Genomic DNA, 14569 nt, shown 5'->3' with positions numbered 1-14569 from the left:
GTAATAAAATGGTATTTCATCCCTTTAAAACAACTATCTTTTATGTCTTGGCTTAACACAAATATTAACATTTTATACACTTTTATGATAAGATTATCATCTTTAGCAAAACAGAAAAATGAACTCAGATTTAAGGATTTAGCTTTTTCATGGGCTGTCAGAACCTCCTAGAAACTGGACTCTCACCTAACTTGGTCCAGTAAAAACATGGCTACACTGACACACTACCCTTTTCCTCAGCCTTTGTTTGAGTTTCAGGAAAGAATATGGACAAATTATTACAACTTGTTTTTACACGAATCTTTACAGCCTCTACCCACCTTGAGACCTATAGTGTGCATTAAGGTTTTGACATTCAGGAACAATAGGAGAAGGGAAGAATAAAAGGTAAAATATAGGGTCAATTTAATTCATTATTTTCCACAGCAGTGAGCATTAGGATGAATACAGACCACAAAATGATCTTCTATCAGTGTTAGGTGACCCCTGTGGACAGTCTCACAATCCACTGATATTCCCAAACAGATGTGTGGAATAGGTGGAAAATTCCACATTAGCCCTCTCTACATGCCTGGAAAGTACATACTGCCCTAGTTGCATGTCCCACTTTCGGACTTTACTGCTGGTTCTCGTTTTTAATTCCATATTATAAGACAGCAGGAAAAACAAACGAATAAACAAACTCCTCCACTCAAACTGGCCTCAGAAGGTCCTTATGTAGACTGTGTAAATGACATATTCTCTACCATTCTCAAATTTATGTTAACTAAGATCTATTGACAGAGAGGGACTCAAATATAACACCAAGTTGATGGACGTTATTAAAAGAAAAAATTCAAATTTTACAATGTTCACATTCACTTACAGCAAAATTCTTTTCATTATTATGAAATCCTCCTAAGTTTAAGTTGCTTATCTCAACCTCTCCATTTCCTTTAAAAAACTCTTTTAATGTTCAAAATCACAGAGAGCTATAGCTGTGATTCCCCAAGGGAAATGAAATGGGTCTTCTGATTAATGTTTTGTTTGGATGTACAGCACTTACCAGAAGCAGAAAGGCTTGTTGCAGAATTGAAATGTCTTTGATGTAGGCTGTTTATTGTCATGTTCAAACTTTCCCAGGAGACTCTAAAGTGGGTCTGCTGCTGATGGTTTGCCTCGTTCACCAGGGAGAGACCTGTTAATCAAGTATCAGGATCGGTCTTATTGATAACGTTTTTGTTGGACCACGGGTTGGTAGAAGGGTGGGAGGTGACATGAATTAATATTACTCTGTTGCCTGCCACCCCGAACTAAGTACCTCTATTTTGTTAAGAAAAAACAAAAGTGGATGTTTAAAAACACAGAGTACCAGAAAACAAAGAACAGGAACCCTCAAAATTAAATTTAAGAGGGCAGTCATTGCTGAAGGAGATAAGATCAGTTGAAATGAAACAGGGAAACCAGCTGACAGAGAAGATGAATGTTTGCTGAGAATCCCTGGTATTCAATGGAAATGTTCCATAATCAGCAAAAAAATGAAAACACAATAGGTCATGTAGCTATGCTTGGATGAGACACAACATGGGAAGGTTTGCAGGAGGAACTCTGAATGCCAATGGTATTTTCTTTCGGAGACTTGATCTGAATGAAATATGGCTTAAGTTCTTATTCATTTCAAGAAATGTTTTAAGTGTGTTTGTTGTTTTTTTGTTAATTTTTACAAATTGTGTGGATTTGGTTCTGATTTGAACTCCAAGTTTGTATATGGGATGAAACATGGTTCATAGTTAAAGTATTAATTAGCATTATTTTAATTTGATTTTAGTTTGGTTCCAAAGGTTTTTCAGGTTAATCTGATTTGGATCAAGTTTTTTCCAGGTGAAGTATTGATCCAAAATACTGTTTTCAACTTGGTATAGCAAACCCAGAGGGATGTTGGGAGGGAGTATGGGTCTAACAGACTAGTCTGTGTGTAAATAATTGAATATTTTAATTACATTCCATGAGATCAAATATATAACATTGGTCACAATGCCTTAATCCCAAAGACAGGACAGTAATATTGAATAAAATGTGGGAATGTTGTATTCAAAGATAAGTTGCTCCACCTCATACCCATTAGAGTGGTTACCCATTAAAAAAAAACAGAAAATAATTGTTGGTGAGGATGTACAGGAATTAGAACTTCAGTACTCTGATGATGGAGATATAGAATGTTGCAACAACTATGAAAAACTGTATGGTGGTTCCTGAAAAATTAAGAGTAGCATTACCATGTGTTTCAGCAATTTCACTCCTGCATATATACTTGAAAGAATGTAAAGCAGAAAGCCAAAGAGATATTTATACATCTGTGTTCGTACCAGTGCTATTCACAATGGAGAAAAGGTGAAAGCAACTCAAGTGTTCATTGACAGATGAATGGGTAGACAAAAATGTGGTATAATCCTATAATGGAATATCATGCAGCCTTTAAATAGGAAGGCAGTTCTGACGTATGCTCCAACAGAGAAGAAACTTGAGAACGTTATGCTAAATGAACTAAACCAGCCACAGAAAGACAAATGCTATATGATTCCACTTAAGTGACATACCTACAGCAGTTCAATTCACAGAGATAAAAAGTAGAATGGTGGTTGCCAGGGTCTAGGGGAGGAGAGAATGAACCATTTTTTAAAAGGTTAAGAGTTTCAGTTTTGCAAGGTGAAAGAATTCTCTGAGTGAACGGTGATGGTGGTGGTAGCACAATAATGTAAGTGCGCCTGATGCCACTTAACTGTGTGTGTAAAAAAGCTAAGATGGTAAATTCTCTGTAGAATATATGCTTGATTAATTGGTTTTAACTATGAATTTTTAGTATTCAATTATAATAGATATTTATTTGTCCCAATATAAGAAATATTACATCTTGTAGTAGTTATTATAGGTTATCAACTCTGATTACTGAGAAGAAAAACAGAAAATATACTTTGAAAAGACATCTGAAAGCATAACCTACTTAGACACCACACCTCTGAGGTGAAAAAAGTTGTATTTCAAATACTCTGGTCATGTTTATAAATACTGAAGTGTTTCGTTTTATTTTTGGGGTTGTTTTGGAAATCTATTTGCTTTTTAAAACAGATTGATCGACATACAACTTGCATGTCATACAATATATTCATTGTAAGTATACAATTTAATGATTTTTGGTAAACAGTTGTGCAAATATCACCACAAGCCAGTTTGAGAACATTTTCATGACACCATAATTTTCCTTTGTGCCTGTTTGTAGTCATTCCCTTATGTCACTCCCAAGCCTAGGCAACTACTGTTCTTTCTTTCTCCATGTCTTTTTCATTGACTTTGGAGAGAGAGAGATGGATGTTGTTATACTACTTACACATTCATTGTTTGATTCTTGTATGTGCCCTGACCAAGGATTGACCCAGAAACTTTAGTATATCAGAACGATGCTCTAACCTACTGGACTACTGGGCCAGGGCTTTTCTTTATAGTTTTGACTTTTCTGTAAATTTCATGCAAACGATCATATAATATGTCATCTTTTGTGTCTGGTTTCTTTCATTCATGCTAATGATTTGAGGCTCATCCATGTTGTAGCATGTATAAATAGTTCATTCTTTTTTATTGCTGCATAGCATTCCAGTGTGTAAATATTCCACACTATGTTTATGAATTCACCGGTTGAGAGGCTTTTTAAGTGTCTCCAATTTTTTTAAGGTTATGAAGAGTGTAGTTATAAATATGCACATTCAAATCTTTAAGTATACAAAAGTTTTCACTGTGGGTAAATACTAAAATCTAGATAAGTGGAATTCATGGGTCATATGGTAAGTTTGTATTTAACATTAAAAAACTGCCAAATTGTCTCTTAACATGTCTATACCACTGTACATTCTTTTTAAAATATATTTTATTGATTATACTATTACAGTTGTCCCATTTTCCCCCTTCACTCCCCTCCACCCTGCACACCCCCTCCCACCCATATTCCCCCTCTTTAGTTCATGTCCATGGGTCGTACATATTAAGTTCTTTGGTTTCTACATTTCCTATACTGTTCTTAACCTCCCTCTCTCTATTTTGTACCTACTATTTATACTTCTTATTCCATGTACGTTTTCCCCATTCTCTCCACTCCTCCTCCCCACTGATAACTCTTCACATGATCTCCATTCCTGTGATTCTGTTCCTGTTCTAGTTGTTTGCTTAGTTTGTTTTTGTTTATGTTTTAGGTGTGCTTGTTAATAATTGTGAGTTTGCTGTCATTTCATTGTACATGTTTTTTATCTTCTTTTTCTTAGATAAGTCACTTAAACATTTCATGTAATCAGGGCTTGGTGATGATGAACTCCTTCAACTTGACCTTATCTGAGAAGCACTTTATCTGTCCTTCCATTCTAAATGAAAGCTTTGCTGGATAGAGTAATCTTGGATGTAGGTCCTTGCCTTTCATGACTTGGAATACTTCTATCTAGCCCTTTCTTACCTGCAAGGTCTCTTTTGAGAAATCAGCTGACAGTCTTATGGGCACTTCTTTATAGGTAACTCTCTCCTTTCGTCTTGCTGCTTTTAAGATTCTCTCCTTATCTTTAATCTTGGGTAATGTAATTATGATGTACCTTGGTGTGTTCCTCCTTAGATCCAACTCCTTTGGGACTCTCTGAGCTTCCCAGACCTCCTGAAAGTCTATTTCCTTTGCCAGATTAGGGAGGTTCTCCTTTATTATTTTTTCAAATAAGTTTTCAATTTCTTGCTGCTGTTCTTCTCCTTCTGGCACTCCTATGATTCAGATGTTGGAACATTTAAAGTTGCACTGGAGGTTCCTAAGCCTGTCCTCATTTTTTTTTTTTTGAATTCTTGTTTCTTCATTCTGTTCTGGTTGAATGTTTACTTCTTCCTTCTCCTCCAAACCGTTGATTTGAGTCCTGGTTTCCTTCCCTTCACTGTTGGTTCCCTGTATGTTTTCCTTTATTTCACTTTTCATAGCCTTCACTTTTTCCTCTATTTTTCAACCATATTGAACCATTTCTGTGAGCATACTGATTACCTGTGTTTTGAACTCTGCATCTGATAGGCTGGCTATTTCATCATCACTTTGTTGTATTTTTTCTGGAGCTCTGATCTGTTCTTTCATTTGGGCCATTTTTTTTTGTACTGGGGGGCCTATTCTATAGTAAGGGGTGGAGCCTTAGGTGTTTGCCAGGCCAGGGCAACCCATGTTGCTGTGCTGTGGTGCTGTCTGTGGGGGAGGAGTCCGAGAGGGGACAATGATGCTTGCTGGGCTCTCAGCAGGCTTTCAGTCACTTCCTCCACTACCCACAAGCAAATTGGGCCCTTCTGGTGCTGACTCCTGGGTAGGTGGGTTTGTGTGCATTCTAGGTCCCTGTGGGTCTCTCCAACTAACTCTCCTGTGAGGCTGGAAATTTCTCCTGATACCACAACTCCCACAGGTTTTTTCAGTCAGAGATTTTGAGGCTTTATTTCCCTGCATCAGAACCCTGGGTTGCATGGTCTGTCTTGCTCTCCAGTAGTTCCTCCTGGTTTATTTGCACACAAATGTGAGACTGCCCATCCTGACAGCCACTGCCTCAGCAGGTCACCCTCCTGCTGTCTTGCCCACCTCAGTTCTCCAACTGCCACCTTGCCATCCATCCTCTCTTCCCTGGTTGCCAGTCTGTGCCCCTACTATCATTCTGGATGAATGTTTCTTCTTTAACTCCTTGGTTATTGGATTTCCATATAGTTTGATTTTCTAGCAGTCATGGTTGTTTTTTGTTTTAAAATCTATTGTCCTTTTTGTTGTGCAAGGAGGCACAGTGTATCTACCTATGCCTCCACCTTGTCTGGAAGTCTTCCCGTCTTACATTCCTATTGCAGTGTGTGAGAGTTTCAGCTTCCCCACATCCTTGTCCACACAGCACTTGATATTGTCAGGCATTTTTGTTATAGCCACTCTCATGGCTGTGTAGTGGTATCTTGAAGAGATTTGAATTTGTATTTCCCTGGTGATCAATAATATTGAGCACCTTCTAATGTGATTAAGCCATTGTATATCTGTGGTGAAATATTTTGTCACTTTTTAAAATTGGGTTGCTTGTATTTTATTAATAATACTTTATTAATAAGTTTTAACAGCTTCCTATATATTTCAGATTAAGTTTTTTATAAGATATATTAATTGCAAATATTTTCTTTCAGTCTATGGCTTGTCATTTTATTTTAAATGATTTCTTTTAAAGAGTAAACATTTTTAATTTTTATAAAGCCTAACTTATTATTTTTCTTTTATGGAATGTGCTTCATTAGTCATATCTTAGACCTTAACCCAAGATGACAAGGATTTTTCTCCTATGTTTTCCTCTAAACATTTCATAATTTTAGCTTATAACACATTTAATTTGATTTTTATGTATGGTATCAGGTAAGAATCTAAGTTTATTTTCTGCATATGAATATTCAATTGTTTTAGCATCATGTTTTGAAAAGACTACATCCTTTGAAGAATGAATTGCCTTGGTGTCTTTGTTGAAAATCAATTGACCATAATTTAAGGGTTTATTTCTGGACTACCGAATTCTTGAACTATAAGACACTCACCTCCCCAAATTTGGGAGGAAAAGGGAGCTGCGTCTTATAGTCTGAATGTAGCTTACCTGGCTTGCTGTGTGGCAGAGGGTGGTGTTGGAGTGGGATCACAGGAGGCAGCAGCAGGGTTGCTGCTGCAGGAAGCCAGTGGCGGCAGGAGTGGGGCAATGCTGTGGCTCCTGGGCTGGGAGGAGGGGTGTCCCCATTATGTGAAGCAAGAGAGGCAGGAGTGGAGTCCCTGATGCAGCATACTATAGTGCTAGGGAGGAGGGTATAGGCGGTGCAGGTGTGTTAGGAGAAGAAAGCCCGCAGTGCCTATAAGTGCCTCCATCATGTGACTGGTGTGTCCCCCATTAACATTAACATAGGCAAATTCTACTGCAGGGTCACCTGTCAATGTGTCCCTGCAGCTGTTGCAAAACTACAACTCCCATCACGTTTGGGCAGGTTGGGATGATGGGAGCTGTAATTTGGCAACAGCAGCAGAGCCACAAGGTTGTACAAAACTGCTGTCCTCACACAAGAGTGTTGTACAACCTGTGGCCCTCCAGGAGCAGATCCCCCCATAACAGTGTCAGCAGCAGATCTCCCCATAACAGTGCATCATTCACTGATGTTCTCAGCTACAGTGTCCCCATAACTATAAAGGACACGGTGCTGATAGTTCTGTCATTACTATATTTTGTTGTAGAAAGATACAATAGCATACCATAGTCTCCTGCTGAATCTACCGTAATTGTGTAATTGTGGAAAGATGTCAAAGCAGAAAAGGATTTCTTATAAAACCCCTTTTATACTGGAGGTGGTGAAGTACACCAAAGAACATGGGAACAGAGCAGTGGAGAGACACTTTGGGCCACCTCCAACCATAAAAATGATATGGGAATGGAGGAAACTGGAGGATCAACTGCAAAAAACAGACAAAATGAAACAATATTTTCATGGGTGTGCTGCAAAATGGCTAAAGTTAGAAGTGGATATGAAAGAGGGGATCACATGTCACAGGAACAATGGCTGTTCAGTATCTACAAAAATGATCGTATATGAAGCCAAACGTCTTGCTGCAGAGAAAGATGTTGGGGACTTCACTGGATCACTATCATGGTGCCACAGATTTATGAAGAGATGTGGCTTTACTGTGGGCACCAAAACTAGGGTTGCCCCCAAAATGCCTACAGCATATGAATCCAAGATTGCATCTTTTCTCAAATTTGTACTGGATGGAAGAAAGAAAAATCAATTTGAAATAAGCCAGATTGGGAACATGGATGAAGTCCTGTTAACCTTTGATGTTCCATCAAACATGACTGTTGATGTGAAAGGTGCCAAAACCATAACTGTGAAAACCTCAGGGCATGATAAAACCCATTACATGATTATGTTGTCCTGCTGTGCAGATGGCACCAAACTGCCACCAATGCTGATTTTCAAGAGAAAAAACACTTCAAAAGAGGCAATATCAAGAGGAGTTATCGTTCATGTTCATGACAAAGGATGGATGGATGAAAATGGCATAAAGATATGGATAGAAAAAGTGTGGTCCAAATGTCCTGGAGGGCTTCTGTAAAAACCTGCTCTATCAGTGCTTGACCAGTTTAGAGCACATATCACTGAAGCCACAAAACAGAGATTTAAAGAAGAGAAAACCCATCTAGCCATAATTCCTGGGGGGGTTACTGGTCAGTTGCAACCTTTGGGCATTTCTATCAACAAGCCACTTAAAGTTTTCATGAGAAAAAATGAAACGGATGGCTGCTGGAAATCATTATCTGACACTAACTGGATGAATGAAGAAGCCCACTATTACCCACATTTGTGAGTGGGTGAAAACCTCATGGCAGTCAGTTAAGGATGAAACCATTATGAGGTCCTTCAAAAAATGTGGCATCAATAATACCCTAGATGGCTCTGAAGATGACATCCTCTATGGACAGAGTGAAGACAGTGATACTAGTGATTCTGAGGAACTGAACTTCATAAATGAGGACAGTAGTGACAAGGAGTTCTTGGGGTTCCCTGATGATTAGAGGAATTTCCGTACTTAAAGCTTCAAGTCAGTAATAATGGTTGTTAATGCCGCTGTTGAGTTCTGTTTACATTTACATTGGTGAAATATTATGTTATTTATGTTATTAAATATTTTACCACATTTTTTGCTTCAAAATTTTTTTACCTATTTTCCTCCTTTAAAACCTAGGTGTGTCTTATGGTCTGAAAAATGCAGTATCCATTTTGTTACATTGATCCATTTGTCTACTCTATGCCAATCCCATAGTGTTTTTATTGAATCTAATTTTAGTAAGTTTTGAAATAGGATGGTATGAATTCTCTTATGTCATTCTTTAAAAATTTTCTTTTGACTAATCTAAGTCTTTTATATTGAATCTCTAGATAAATTTGGGGGACCATGGAATGCACTGGTCCTAGCATAAATCCACACATTCCACAGAAGCAGTCAAATAGGAAGAGAACAGCCTATTTGAATATTGGCTGGGTGGCAGGTTGGATACAAAACCCAGTGTTAGTGAGCTGCATCAACAGTCAGTATATAGTGCCATGTCCTCAGAGTCTAGAACACTCAGGTTAACAAAGTAGATTGGATACAGGATTAATCCCTCTCAACAGCATTTCCAATGGCCATTTTGTAGAATTTGTGCTTCCAACCTTAAGATATGTAGATCTAGAGGCCCTATTTCCAAGAGGTGACTCCTTATATCAGGGAACAGAAAACTAACAAGGGGTATAGCATTTATCCATCAGCCCTCTGTTGGTTGGGCATTGTGCAAGAAGGTGTTAACTTTTGGGCACGTATGAGCTTTGCATGTCTGGTGGGCCTAGCAGAGTTTCCTTGGAATCTCATTCTGTAACTCAAGTTTTCTACTGGGCTCAAGGTTTCTACTGACCTTCAAGCTGTGACTATTGCCAGGTTACTTCAGGATCTTCATGCCATTGGACCCACAAACAAAGAAATGAGCTCTTGATTACCTTGGAGAGCTAGGAGTGATGTTACATAGGAGGATGGAAAAGAGAATATCTAAAACTCAAGGCATTAAATTGAAACATTCCTTGGTGCTTTTATGTGCAGTAATAATGGAAAACGGTCAAAGGCAGTAATTACCATGCAATGATGACAAAGCTATTCAGAGTTTAGATTACCTCAAGGATGAAGGTTTATGTTGCCCCACAGATGAGCTACCAGATTAGCTGAATTTATGGCTTAGTATGAGAGGAATTTAGAATAGGTGACAAAGACAACTGATGGTATCATTTAAGACCTTATGATCAGTACAGCAAGCAAGGGGGGCAGTTACATCTTGTTTCAGAAACTTCTCCCCTACTAAGTCTCATGAAGGCCAAAACCTAGAAGACTCAGTTAAGAATCAGACTTAATGAAAAGCAGGAATGCTGAAAGGGATAAATAAACTGTGTCAGATAACTCTTGTTCACTAACATATTTTCTCGGCCTCACTTCTGATTCTAGCCACAGTTATAGCAAATTAGTGCTATGTAGGCTTCAATTTATATGGAACTGACCGCATCTTGTCTCAAGCGCACACCAAAAATATTCCAAGCCTTCTTTGATACTGCACCCTGGAATGCTAGTGGGAGCCTATTCAGGGGAGATTCTGGCAGACTCTGAAATGTAAGGAACTTGAACTCATGACCACTGGGAAACCCTATATCAATGGGGGATGGAAGATGACATACACTTTTTTCCAGTCCTTAGGTAGAAATTTCTTTGAGACACAGCAGTGTCTGGTTTTACTCCTCAGTTTCAATCTCTATGATCACTTACCCCTGCTCCCTGGAACCAAGTGTCAATGGACCACTTATACCCCAGTCTTTGATACAAATTCTGCTTTCAATATTAAAAGCACACCTTTCCCCCATTGCTTCATTCTAAATGTCTTTCTCTTTCTGTTGATGTCTTGACTTCAACCGAAATCACTGCCCAGAGTACCTCATCTATTCCTACTAGGCTTATGAAAGTATATTCTCCAAATGGAGATATTTCCTTTCCTAGATAGCTTTCAAGTGCCTCCTTTTCTTTATTTATAGCTGATTTTCTTTAACCTATAAGTGGACTCAATTTACTCATACCTAAAACACTCATATATATAGATACACCTACTCACATGTATTCTAAGACAAAATAAAATGAAGTCACAAAGGTCACAAAAACTATGCACTTGACTTTATATCTTTCTTCTTCTTAAAATAATAGCTGACATTTATTGAGTGCTTACCATATGCCAGGTGCTATTCTAGCAAATTGCATGCAATATCTCATTTTATTTTCACAAAACTCTAAGTGATACTACTGTTATCTCCAAAGGTAGAGAGAAAAAGCTGTAGCTCTTTGACGTTATGCGGCTTGCTCAAGGTCATCCCTTCAATACTAGAGCAAGGATTAAAATCCAAGTCTCTCTGTCTCTGAAGTATGCTTACCAGGTTTGCCTCAGTTATCACAGTTAGTGTTTTCAACTCTTCACTTCTCATTCTTCTCACTTTGCTGCAATTGCTTCCCATCAGAACAGCATTTGCTGGAGCCACAAATATTGTCATAATATGCTAAATAGAAATGGTACTATTCACTCTTATCTTACTCAAAAGTCTGCGGTCTTTGTTAAAGTTTAATCCCTCATCTCCATAATTTCTCCTGATTGGTGACCCTTACTATTTGTTCACAGTCTTTTTCATAGGTTTTTCCTTTTTTCCAAAGTTTAAGCATTGTGAGTATAAGCTTTAGTTCTCAATGCTCTTTTCATTTTATATCTTTTAAGGTGGCTATAACTACTTCCTCTTATTGATCTCTTGACCCATATTTATAAGAACCAAAATTTTACCTGAATATTCTATAGATAACTTATATAAAATTTAAATAATCATGTTCCTTAAAGTTATTTTTTCTCTTCTAATTCAGTCATCTACCTATCAAAAGTAAAAGCCTTGAATCTTCCTTGAGACATGTAGAAAAGTTTATTCAGACTGTCTTTGTTGTCAAATACTACTAACTTTCTGGAATAAGGCAAGGAGTCCTCAGAGAAATCTCAGCTCAGTCAGGGACTTAATTGCAAGAGCTTGAATATAAGTAAGAGATAGGAGTGACTTCACTGGGTATGAGTAGATGTTTTAGACTTCATTTTCAGAGACTGAAATTAGAGATTGAGAAAAAAAATCTACTCAAGGAGAAAGGGCTTTTGGTTAGATAGCTCCTGATTGCTTGCTGCTATTGCAATTCTTACTAAATAGTGGTGTTGTTTATTAAAATGATTTCTCATGATCCTTATCTACCTAAAAGCTTTGAACTATCGACATTTATGAAAAGTCTATTCCAACTAGCCTCAATTCTGAGACTAGTATTAATAGAATATGCAGCCTGTTTATTTGTAAGCCGATTATGAAACTTATCATTTTAATTCCTCTTGGTATATTAACCTCATTTAGATTTCTAGAGTTTTTGATTCTTTGCTACTAATTAGAACAAAGTACTGTTGTCCTACCAAGAATAGAAACCCTTCCTTCTGTTCCCTGTGGAAGTCATTTTTTTTTCAAGACCAGGTTTGTTTCTTTGTCTTTGATATGTATATCTTGTAGATAGTTTTACTCTGTCAACTGCTAGTGTATTCATTGGAAATAAAGACAATGGAGATAGTCATAAGAGCTTTTAGAATTCTCAAATTCATGTTCTTTTCCATATCATCTTTGTTAATCATGTTTGATACCACAGGCATAGTTTTGGTTTTCATCGTCCTACTGAAGGAGAAAAACATACCTGTAGGCTTATGAGGAGAATCAGATGAAACCAGTTATTCTGGATGGCAGAGTTGCATTCCAGAAGCTGCACCTGACCTTTCCGTGGGGCACGTCAGACCTCACAGACGCACACAGGCCCTGTGACTAGGCCCTTGTGGGCCTGTGTGTTGAGATCCCAATATAGACTCTGTGTCAATCTACGTATTTTTCATTTTATATCTACTACAAACGATATTACACTTACCTATTACTACATTTTATATCTACTACAAATGACACTACACTTACCTTTTTATTAATATACTTAGTATTAATATTCTTTTCAGAGAATAAGACTAGGAACCTCATTGATTTAACGGTGTGCTAGCACTTGCTTATTTTATTGCTTATTTATATATGTATGTAACCTCAGTGATTGCCCTTATGACTGAGGGAAAGAATGTCAGATTGTTTTTAAATTTACAGCTTTATGTAGCCAGTATCAAGAATTTTGGTTCTTATTTTGCTTTCTATCCTCTTTCCATATCACATTGCTATTATCAAATGTCACAATCATAGGCAAGTCACTGGCTTTTAAATATTTTCTCTGCTCATAAAATTTAAAACAAAACAGCTTTGATGGCCCATATTTTTTAATACAGAGCAGAAATATCTTTAAGCAAAGATTATTTAATCTGACTAAATTTTTTTTAAAAAGGATTTAAATTATATAATTTTCCTGGTGACAACAGGAAAACACTGTGTGCTTTAATTTTGGAAGACAAAATCTCACTCTATATCTGTTTGGTAAATATTTAAAAATGCAGTGCCCGTACACACCATTTGCTTCTTCAGTTGCTTTCCCTCCACACCGACAAATCACCTATTGCTACTTACTAGCCTCTCTGAGAAAGCCTCATGACTCAGACCCTTCCAGCTGCAACACATCAAAAGGCACCTATGTAGTCTTTGGGGTTTTTATTTGCTAAAACATCAAAAATTCAATTTAGTTTTGATTTTTGATGTACATTAATCGTCATAACCTTTTATGCATCAATTAACTGGTAAAAGTTATGAGGGCATGCATCTCTTCACTGAATGTGTCATGAAGACCTTTTAGCTTAGTTTTTTTAAGTATATATTCTTTGCCATTTTCACACTTTTAAAGGGCTCTTTATTTGGCTTTTCTTTTTGGAAGCTTGCTGCATATGAAAATAAGTTTAGTTGGTGGGACCTGGAGGCGTGTGTTTTCTATCCAGAATGGTTGGAAGGATTCTAGTGAGGCTGGGCCATAGCAGGCGCTCTCACAACCAGCTCAAAGCTGCATACAGGGTGGGGAGGAAGTAGGTTACGGTTGCTTGCATGGTAGGTAGTACAATGATTCATAAATGATAATACAAGAATAAACTGTGTTTTGGATGCTCACAACTGCAAACCTACTTTTGTCCCATCCTGAATATATATGTGTATGTATAGTCATATACATATATATGTGTGTGTATATTCATATATGTATATGTATATATATGCATATATATACACATAGGTGTGTATATATATTATATATAGTGTGTATATGTATGTATATACTTTTTACTTTTTCTAGTTTTTAAATATTTAATATTCATATACTGGAACAACTTTAGAAAGCATTTAGCTCAACTCTCTCATTTTACATATGATTAAAAAGGGGCAGAGTTAAGTTAGATACATTGTCTAAAACCAGGCAGTTAATAACATTTGATGGAAAAACTCAGCTCCTTTTAGATTCTCTAAAATATCTCACTACCTTTGCCACTTTGAAACAGATATTTTCATTGTAGGTGAGCCTTGTTTCTTGCCTAACTTCATGAGAGAGGTCATTGAACTTCCACATCAATTTCCATAGAGTACCTTAGAAGCAAGGCTATTCATATGGCCTAGGATGTGTCCACACGTTCAACAGGATGTTCTACCTTTAGCCTAACTAGCAAGAATGAGATAATTCCCAAATGTGATCAAAAGGTGGAGCTGCTCCTGCCCCACAAAAAGGAATGGACATCCTTTTAATTTTATGCCACTCCTTTGGCCTAAAACCTTTAGCATAGAAAAGTGATGTGGTTATTTGGCTTTCCTCCCTCAAATTCATCAATAGGATGTAAATCACTTCTGAATACATCTTGTTTCTTCCCATTTTTTTAACTTTTGGAGCCAACTTTCCACTTAATCTATTATTCCTGGCCCCTAGACATAGTAATTAACCTTACAGATGGAACTTAGT

The sequence above is a fragment of the Phyllostomus discolor genome, chromosome 1, assembly GCF_004126475.2.
Source record: "Phyllostomus discolor isolate MPI-MPIP mPhyDis1 chromosome 1, mPhyDis1.pri.v3, whole genome shotgun sequence".
NCBI classification, from domain to species: Eukaryota; Metazoa; Chordata; class Mammalia; order Chiroptera; family Phyllostomidae; genus Phyllostomus; species Phyllostomus discolor.
The sequence above is the reverse complement of the archived record's forward strand: the minus strand, read 5'-3'. Positions refer to the sequence as shown.